This window comes from Danio rerio, chromosome 25 (assembly GCF_052040795.2).
Source record: "Danio rerio strain M-AB ecotype USA chromosome 25, GRCz13ab, whole genome shotgun sequence".
NCBI classification, from domain to species: domain Eukaryota; kingdom Metazoa; phylum Chordata; class Actinopteri; order Cypriniformes; family Danionidae; genus Danio; species Danio rerio.
Window position 1 is genome coordinate 20,001,813 of NC_141045.1, and position 9,500 is coordinate 20,011,312.

Genomic DNA, 9,500 nt, shown 5'->3' on the forward strand with positions numbered 1-9,500 from the left:
TGTGCACCTGATGCTGAGCAAAGATAGCCATTTCCGAGCAGCACCTAGTTTACATGATTGTTTCAGAGCTATTGTAGGCCTAAATAATAGCCTACTCTGTATAAAATAATAATTTATTATTATTATTATTATTATTATTATTATTATTATTATTAGGCCTATTATTATTAGTATTGTTATTATTATTATTTACTTAGTTATTCAATGGTTGTAAGAACACATTGGACCCTGCATGGGGCTATAATAAATGGTACCTTTTGTTTCTATTGGATTTTCTCCTATTTTAATTTAATATATGCCTTTAGCCTATTGTAAATATTTATTTGATAATTAATACTTTTTTATTGCAACGTCAAAGTAGGCCTGTCTTATTATTATTATTTTTTATTATTATTTTGTCGTTATTGTTGTTATTATTATTGTAGCAGAGACATAGCCACAGGTGTGGCAGAGTGTGCTGGCGCCACCCAAAGTGGCATCTTGCACCTGAAAATAGATGCCTTTGCGCTCAAGCGCGCGCAAAAAACTTGCACAGGCAAAAGTAATGATGAATGTGTTGAAGGAAAAAAAAAAACATTCTAATTATTTGTTAATAAAATAGTGCAACATTATTCTCAGTCAGTGTAGGCTGAAAAAATTAAGATCGCCAGCATTTCAAGGGTGGTTTTATTTTTAGTTCATTGCTGTGACGCACTATATTTCACTAAGGCAGAATGAGACTGTGCATCTTGCTTATTTTCTCTATTTTACATACAGAACATATCATACAGTCCAGGTTCTACCGTTCTAGTGAGTGTGGGGCATTGCTTTACAGTGGTAAAGTGGATTATTTCTTGGCAAATTCATAATGATTCACTTTGTTTAGTAATAAATTTCATAGTTATAAAATAACTACATTTCAAGAATATGTTAACACTTTCAACTATTTAGGATTATTTATTCCATCAAAAGTAATTTCAAAGTAACATTAAATGTACGTATAAACTGCTTAATTGTGTGTGTAAACACCTAAGATGCAAAAAGCTTATTTAGACCAGAATAGGCCTACTAAATGCAACGGTCAATGTATGTAAACTTATGACCTAAAATGTCTTAAATGACTAAATTTAAGTCTTTTTAAGTTTTTAAATAATTTAAGTTTAACATAAATGATTTAAACTTTAAACTTCAAATTAACAGAGTATGGCAAATAAATTGTTTATTAAATGGAGGTCAGGTGTCTATCTTAATTATAATTATTAAATATTATGACACTATAATTCAGTGGTGTATTGGAGAGTACGCACCTTTTAATTAATTAATTTTAAATAAGTGGTTTATCCTAAATAAAATGCAATGGGATCGGTGTGCAATGAATAGTTTGAAAACCCCTGGTTCAGACTAGACGAGCTGTCTGTGCGCTGCGCTAATAACTTGGCATTTGCTCTTTTCGGTGCTGCCAGATGCATTTATAGTGCATAAAAAATAAAAAAGGTAATTCGGCAGAAATAAGCGCACTCTATGAATATGTCGAATTAAGTTCTCTTTTTCTTTAATCAAGACTTTTTCCATTCGAGGAATTACAGTTATTAATAGCTTAGTCCTTATAAACGATCAGTTTATAAAATACACAATTTACGGATCAAGCCTAATGAAGAATAAGAAGAATATGTGACATGTTAAATATATAGTATAATTTGCTGGTTTTAAACATACAGAATAATAATAAATATAGTTATGAAACAACCATAACACCAAATGTTGACTAATGAAAGTACATTTATAACAACTATTTATTTGTTAGACTTCTGTATTGTCAAACCATGTTGCATACAAATGCATTCAACAGACTTATATGACAGTGCATTGCTGTAGAGGACAAATAAAACACGAGACAGGTGTTTAGAAAGAGTATAGTTTATTTAGTTTGACATGCAAACTTATCTAAACAAGACACACTTTCAGAAAACAGCCCGGAAACATTATAATGCGCGCGCTCGTGAATATAACCCGCGGTTGTCTTCAACTGTTGTCTTCAATAGTCCTTCTTTGCTCAACAACTGAGCTGAAAAACAAAGCAAAACATTACAACAGTCAGACATGGAGCAAAGAGCATAGAATTACCAAGAGGCGACACTCTACAATTTGGGAAACAATAACGCGCTTTTTGAATAATATAAATAAATAAAAAGCAGCTGCTTTCCATCGCGACAGCAATGACGAGCGATCGCTATCACTTGAAACTGGCGGAATCCGGGTCTGTTGCTCTTGGTCATTCTAAGCTCTTTGCTAAAGGTTTAATCATAACAGTTACCGTGGTTTCTATTTCAAACTATAGTAAACTAAAGTTTGAAACTATAGTTTAAAATAGAAGATGAGTGGGCCTCGCTACTCCCACCCACCATAACCCTCGCAGCGAGGTCCCACTACCGGCCGCCCGTGTTTCCCCGAGGGTCCTCGGGGGTTATGTTCTCCCTGCCTAGGGCTGAAAGGCCGCCTCGCTGACAGAGCACACGAGCTTTATAGGAATGCATATGCAAATTTTTACAAGGCACGTCACTGTTGTCTCGCTGTCATGGCGAGCGCTGAGGAGGGCTCACCTGATTGGACCACAGAGACTCAGGAATCTGCGTCAGGGCGAGTTGCCGTCTGCTGTGGACAAAAATATATTAAATATATTTAATATATATATTTTTACGTTTTTGGTGCTGTGTAATATTCTGAGACACTTTATACGGTTCCTTTTACAGCATCCATGGTGTAAATTAAGCGTTTCCGGCGAATTGAATGCCAATGCAAAATCCGGTGCGTTTAAGGTCTGTTTTCTTTCAAAATCAGCGATCTCCACAAGCTGAGTGATATCCGATTTAAAGTGGGTCTCAGATTGTACAAGAAGCACTGCATTAAATTACATTTCCCCCGCCATATCCTTATAATATGAGCAATATATTTTACCCCAGTATATTCAATGGAGCTTCTGCGTTAGCCTGCCGATTCTGACGGGCGCGTGCGAGTAAACAGCTTTTTGTCTCGTTTTACGCTTAAGCAACTAAATAAATGCAAAAGTTTATTTAACTGAAGGTATGTTAATGACATTACAACATCGATGCTGTATAAGGAACCGTATAAAATGGGGAAAAAAAGTTCACAATAACAGGTCACCGGAAGTGTATCAGCATGGAAACAGCACTAGCTCGGCATATACCCTATTTAAATAGGAACTTATATACATCTAATATATCTAGAAAACTACAGGAGTATTACATACTAAGCAACAGAATCCTGTGGTGCCACAGAAATGTTTAAGTGATACCACACACTACCACAAGAATACCGCAGGAGTATTACATACTGTACAACACAGAATCCTGTGGTAAAACATCCCAAAAAAAACAACAAAGTACTACACAATCATCACATGGTTTTTGTTTTGTACATTTGATGGTTTACCACATGAAATACCACATGCTACCACAAAAATATTACAGGAATATAACAGTAATACCACACGCTCTACCACAAGAATATCCCAGGAATATTACATATTGTATAACAGAATCCTGTGGTAAATACTACCACAATATGAAAGTGATACACTACCACAAGAATACTACAGGAGTATCACATACTGTACAGCACAGAATCATGTGGTAAAACGTCCCAAAAAACAACAAAGTACTACACAGTTACCACATAACATTTGATGGTTTACCACATAGAATACCGCAGGTAATGTTTGTAATGGAGGGTGTCGGTCATCTTGTTGTTTCAATTGCAAATTTATTCCAGTACACAAACATTTGCACACTGAAAAGTTTTTACAATAAATATGAATACATGTGATGTTACTTTGTAAGAATAGGTATTTCTTAATTAAACGACTTAAATGCAGAACATACTGATTTTACCTTGCACTGAGAAAAAAAAAAATGTTTTAGAAAAAAACAGAACAAAAAAGCTAATTCTTGTGATATTGTTCTGCAGAAATTGCTGTAGCAATCCTGTGATATTTAGCTGTGTTGGTATTACCACACAAAAACAACAGAGAAACCACATACTTCATCCAATGGTAAATTCCTGTGAAATTTCACTGCAGAAAGTGCTGTAGTAATCCTGTCATATTTAGCTTTGCTCATTTTTTTGTGTGGTAAATTTATGTTGTACTGCTGAAATACCACAGGATTACCACAGGACATTTTTGTAAATCCGGTCGCACACCAGAAGCGAACTTAAGTCCAACTTTTGTGCTACAGAAAAGCCCAACAGTTTGTAACGACATAAGGGCATGTGCTAGCTAGACAATATTTTAAATGTCATCCTCTAGTATTAATTATCATAAAAATTCACATTTTCAAAAGAACTCCTCGTATTATAGTAAAACAGATAGTGAAGGGTTAACTAGTGAGTCTTTTCGTCATTTTATTTGATTTCTTTTTTATTACTACAGGTTTGGAACAACATGAGGATCAGATTATTTATTATTATTATTATTATTAATTTATTTTTTTTGCTTTGGATGAAGTTTTCATATTTTTATTGTTTTTATTCAATGATATGTGCATGATTGTGATAAATGTAGGCAGTTCCTTTGAAAATATGCTATGTACCAGGGATGTCAAACTCCTGGAGGGCCGCAGCCCAGCAGAATTTAGTTCCAGCCCTGCTTCAACACACTACCTTTAGATTTAGTTTGATCAGGTGTGTTTAATTAGTATAACTGCAGTGTTACCCTGTAGATTGTGCAGTAAATAACTGTAAAATAGCCAGTGTTTTGCTGTAATAAAAGGAAACAGTATTTTACTGTAAAAGGAGTAGACTTTGTATGAAATTGTGTAGTGCAAAGAATAAATTACAGTAATTTATTTTATGTACTCATTACAACTTTGACAATAAATAGCAAATTACTGTTCAACCATTACCGTCCCATCCACTCTGATGCTTTATGTTGCTAATTATAGAGACGTGCATTTTGAGGGCTGAAAACAATGATTTGGGCATCACCACACACTCCCACAGGCTGTCTGTCTTAAAAAGTTTTCAGAAAATGCTGGCCCTTTAAGGGAGTCAGGTGTTTGATTTGTTTACTGCTGAGTGTGCTTCATTCTCTGTCCATCAATTCAGATGTAGAGTCTGATATGTTTTAGGCTTTAAATAAGAATCTACAATGAGTAAGTAAAATGTGTTCAAATGTTTTTGAGGGTTTCTAAAATAAGGCTGTGTTTTAAGTTATATTGTTGTTATCTTGAACTGTGTACTTGAAAGCTACATTGTTAGCTAGTTAGCCCCTCCTCGTATAACTTCTTACATTTATTGTATATTGCATACTGCCATAATGTACAGATGTTAACAGTTTTATGTATCTTTCTGGCAACTAAGCCAAAATTAAATTCCATCGCCTCAGTAAGGTAACATGTGCACAGAAATCATCACAGGGAATCACAAAAACATATGATACACTTAACCATCCACACACAAAAGCTCCACTGTCAGCTCCCAGGTTGTGAGTTTGTTGCTAAGTATTTTTCAGAGCTGTGTTTCCACCTATGAATTTATATTAGAAACAATAGAAAAGTTTGTTGTCATGAGATTTTTTAAGTAAATAATAATTATAACAATAAAATATTGGATTCTTTGGTTTTTCGGTGTTGCCGACTTTATTTTTGTTTATATAATTATTTGTAACTTTTTATTGAGAATTGAGTTTTTAATTATTTTAAACTTTAACATTTAAAATAATTAGTTTTTTTTTTTGCATAGTCAGCATTGAGGAGAGAGTAACACATTTCACCGCAGCACTTTGTGTGTGTGTGTGTGTGTGCATGTGTGTATAATACCTATACCTGCTGCAGTCAACCTAAAACCTACAGTAGGTTGACATAAAACCAAAACAACACCCATTCTTGTCTTAGGACATTTTATTTGGCAAATTTTAAAATAACAGTAAGTATATGTGACATGTTAAATATATAGTATAATTTGCTGGTTTTAAACATACAGAATAATAATAAATATAGTTATGAAACAACCATAACACCAAATGTTGACTAATGAAAGTACATTTATAACAACTATTTATTTGTTAGACTTCTGTATTGTCAAACCATGTTGCATACAAATGCATTCAACAGACTTATATGACAGTGCATTGCTGTAGAGGACAAATAAAACACGAGACAGGTGTTTAGAAAGAGTATAGTTTATTTAGTTTGACATGCAAACTTATCTAAACAAGACACACTTTCAGAAAACAGCCCGGAAACATTATAATGCGCGCGCTCGTGAATATAACCCGCGGTTGTCTTCAACTGTTGTCTTCAATAGTCCTTCTTTGCTCAACAACTGAGCTGAAAAACAAAGCAAAACATTACAACAGTCAGACATGGAGCAAAGAGCATAGAATTACCAAGAGGCGACACTCTACAATTTGGGAAACAATAACGCGCTTTTTGAATAATATAAATAAATAAAAAGCAGCTGCTTTCCATCGCGACAGCAATGACGAGCGATCGCTATCACTTGAAACTGGCGGAATCCGGGTCTGTTGCTCTTGGTCATTCTAAGCTCTTTGCTAAAGGTTTAATCATAACAGTTACCGTGGTTTCTATTTCAAACTATAGTAAACTAAAGTTTGAAACTATAGTTTAAAATAGAAGATGAGTGGGCCTCGCTACTCCCACCCACCATAACCCTCGCAGCGAGGTCCCACTACCGGCCGCCCGTGTTTCCCCGAGGGTCCTCGGGGGTTATGTTCTCCCTGCCTAGGGCTCAAAGGCCGCCTCGCTGACAGAGCACACAAGCTTTATAGGAATGCATATGCAAATTTTTACAAGGCACGTCACTGTTGTCTCGCTGTCATGGCGAGCGCTGAGGAGGGCTCACCTGATTGGACCACAGAGACTCAGGAATCTGCGTCAGGGCGAGTTGCCGTCTGCTGTGGACAAAAATATATTAAATATATTTAATATATATATTTTTACGTTTTTGGTGCTGTGTAATATTCTGAGATACTTTATACGGTTCCTTTTACAGCATCCATGGTGTAAATTAAGCGTTTCCGGCGAATTGAATGCCAATGCAAAATCCGGTGCGTTTAAGGTCTGTTTTCTTTCAAAATCAGCGATCTCCACAAGCTGAGTGATATCCGATTTAAAGTGGGTCTCAGATTGTACAAGAAGCACTGCATTAAATTACATTTCCCCCGCCATATCCTTATAATATGAGCAATATATTTTACCCCAGTATATTCAATGGAGCTTCTGCGTTAGCCTGCCGATTCTGACGGGCGCGTGCGAGTAAACAGCTTTTTGTCTCGTTTTACGCTTGAGCAACTAAATAAATGCAAAAGTTTATTTAACTGAAGGTATGTTAATGACATTACAACATCGATGCTGTATAAGGAACCGTATAAAATGGGGAAAAAAAGTTCACAATAACAGGTCACCGGAAGTGTATCAGCATGGAAACAGCACTAGCTCGGCATATACCCTATTTAAATAGGAACTTATATACATCTAATATATCTAGAAAACTACAGGAGTATTACATACTAAGCAACAGAATCCTGTGGTGCCACAGAAATGTTTAAGTGATACCACACACTACCACAAGAATACCGCAGGAGTATTACATACTGTACAACACAGAATCCTGTGGTAAAACATCCCAAAAAAAACAACAAAGTACTACACAATCATCACATGGTTTTTGTTTTGTACATTTGATGGTTTACCACATGAAATACCACATGCTACCACAAAAATATTACAGGTATATAACAGTAATACCACACGCTCTACCACAAGAATATCCCAGGAATATTACATATTGTATAACAGAATCCTGTGGTAAATACTACCACAATATGAAAGTGATACACTACCACAAGAATACTACAGGAGTATCACATACTGTACAGCACAGAATCATGTGGTAAAACGTCCCAAAAAACAACAAAGTACTACACAGTTACCACATAACATTTGATGGTTTACCACATAGAATACCGCAGGTAATGTTTGTAATGGAGGGTGTCGGTCATCTTGTTGTTTCAATTGCAAATTTATTCCAGTACACAAACATTTGCACACTGAAAAGTTTTTACAATAAATATGAATACATGTGATGTTACTTTGTAAGAATAGGTATTTCTTAATTAAACGACTTAAATGCAGAACATACTGATTTTACCTTGCACTGAGAAAAAAAAAAATGTTTTAGAAAAAAACAGAACAAAAAAGCTAATTCTTGTGATATTGTTCTGCAGAAATTGCTGTAGCAATCCTGTGATATTTAGCTGTGTTGGTATTACCACACAAAAACAACAGAGAAACCACATACTTCATCCAATGGTAAATTCCTGTGAAATTTCACTGCAGAAAGTGCTGTAGTAATCCTGTCATATTTAGCTTTGCTCATTTTTTTGTGTGGTAAATTTATGTTGTACTGCTGAAATACCACAGGATTACCACAGGACATTTTTGTAAATCCGGTCGCACACCAGAAGCGAACTTAAGTCCAACTTTTGTGCTACAGAAAAGCCCAACAGTTTGTAACGACATAAGGGCATGTGCTAGCTAGACAATATTTTAAATGTCATCCTCTAGTATTAATTATCATAAAAATTCACATTTTCAAAAGAACTCCTCGTATTATAGTAAAACAGATAGTGAAGGGTTAACTAGTGAGTCTTTTCGTCATTTTATTTGATTTCTTTTTTATTACTACAGGTTTGGAACAACATGAGGATCAGATTATTTATTATTATTATTATTATTAATTTATTTTTTTTGCTTTGGATGAAGTTTTCATATTTTTATTGTTTTTATTCAATGATATGTGCATGATTGTGATAAATGTAGGCAGTTCCTTTGAAAATATGCTATGTACCAGGGATGTCAAACTCCTGGAGGGCCGCAGCCCAGCAGAATTTAGTTCCAGCCCTGCTTCAACACACTACCTTTAGATTTAGTTTGATCAGGTGTGTTTAATTAGTATAACTGCAGTGTTACCCTGTAGATTGTGCAGTAAATAACTGTAAAATAGCCAGTGTTTTGCTGTAATAAAAGGAAACAGTATTTTACTGTAAAAGGAGTAGACTTTGTATGAAATTGTGTAGTGCAAAGAATAAATTACAGTAATTTATTTTATGTACTCATTACAACTTTGACAATAAATAGCAAATTACTGTTCAACCATTACCGTCCCATCCACTCTGATGCTTTATGTTGCTAATTATAGAGACGTGCATTTTGAGGGCTGAAAACAATGATTTGGGCATCACCACACACTCCCACAGGCTGTCTGTCTTAAAAAGTTTTCAGAAAATGCTGGCCCTTTAAGGGAGTCAGGTGTTTGATTTGTTTACTGCTGAGTGTGCTTCATTCTCTGTCCATCAATTCAGATGTAGAGTCTGATATGTTTTAGGCTTTAAATAAGAATCTACAATGAGTAAGTAAAATGTGTTCAAATGTTTTTGAGGGTTTCTAAAATAAGGCTGTGTTTTAAGTTATATTGTTGTTATC

General features: G+C 35.0%; 1 long non-coding RNA gene across 1 annotated transcript; it reads right to left on the reverse strand.

Annotated features, from left to right (window-relative positions):
* Window positions 1–5,191: 5,191 nt before the first annotated feature.
* Window positions 5,192–6,753, reverse strand: LOC147837675 (uncharacterized). Its single transcript, XR_015526436.1, has 2 exons — window positions 5,776–6,753; window positions 5,192–5,697 (listed from the first exon to the last, which is right to left on the reverse strand). It is a non-coding gene; the product is annotated as an uncharacterized LOC147837675 (long non-coding RNA).
* Between the last annotated feature and the right edge of the window lie 2,747 nt (window positions 6,754–9,500).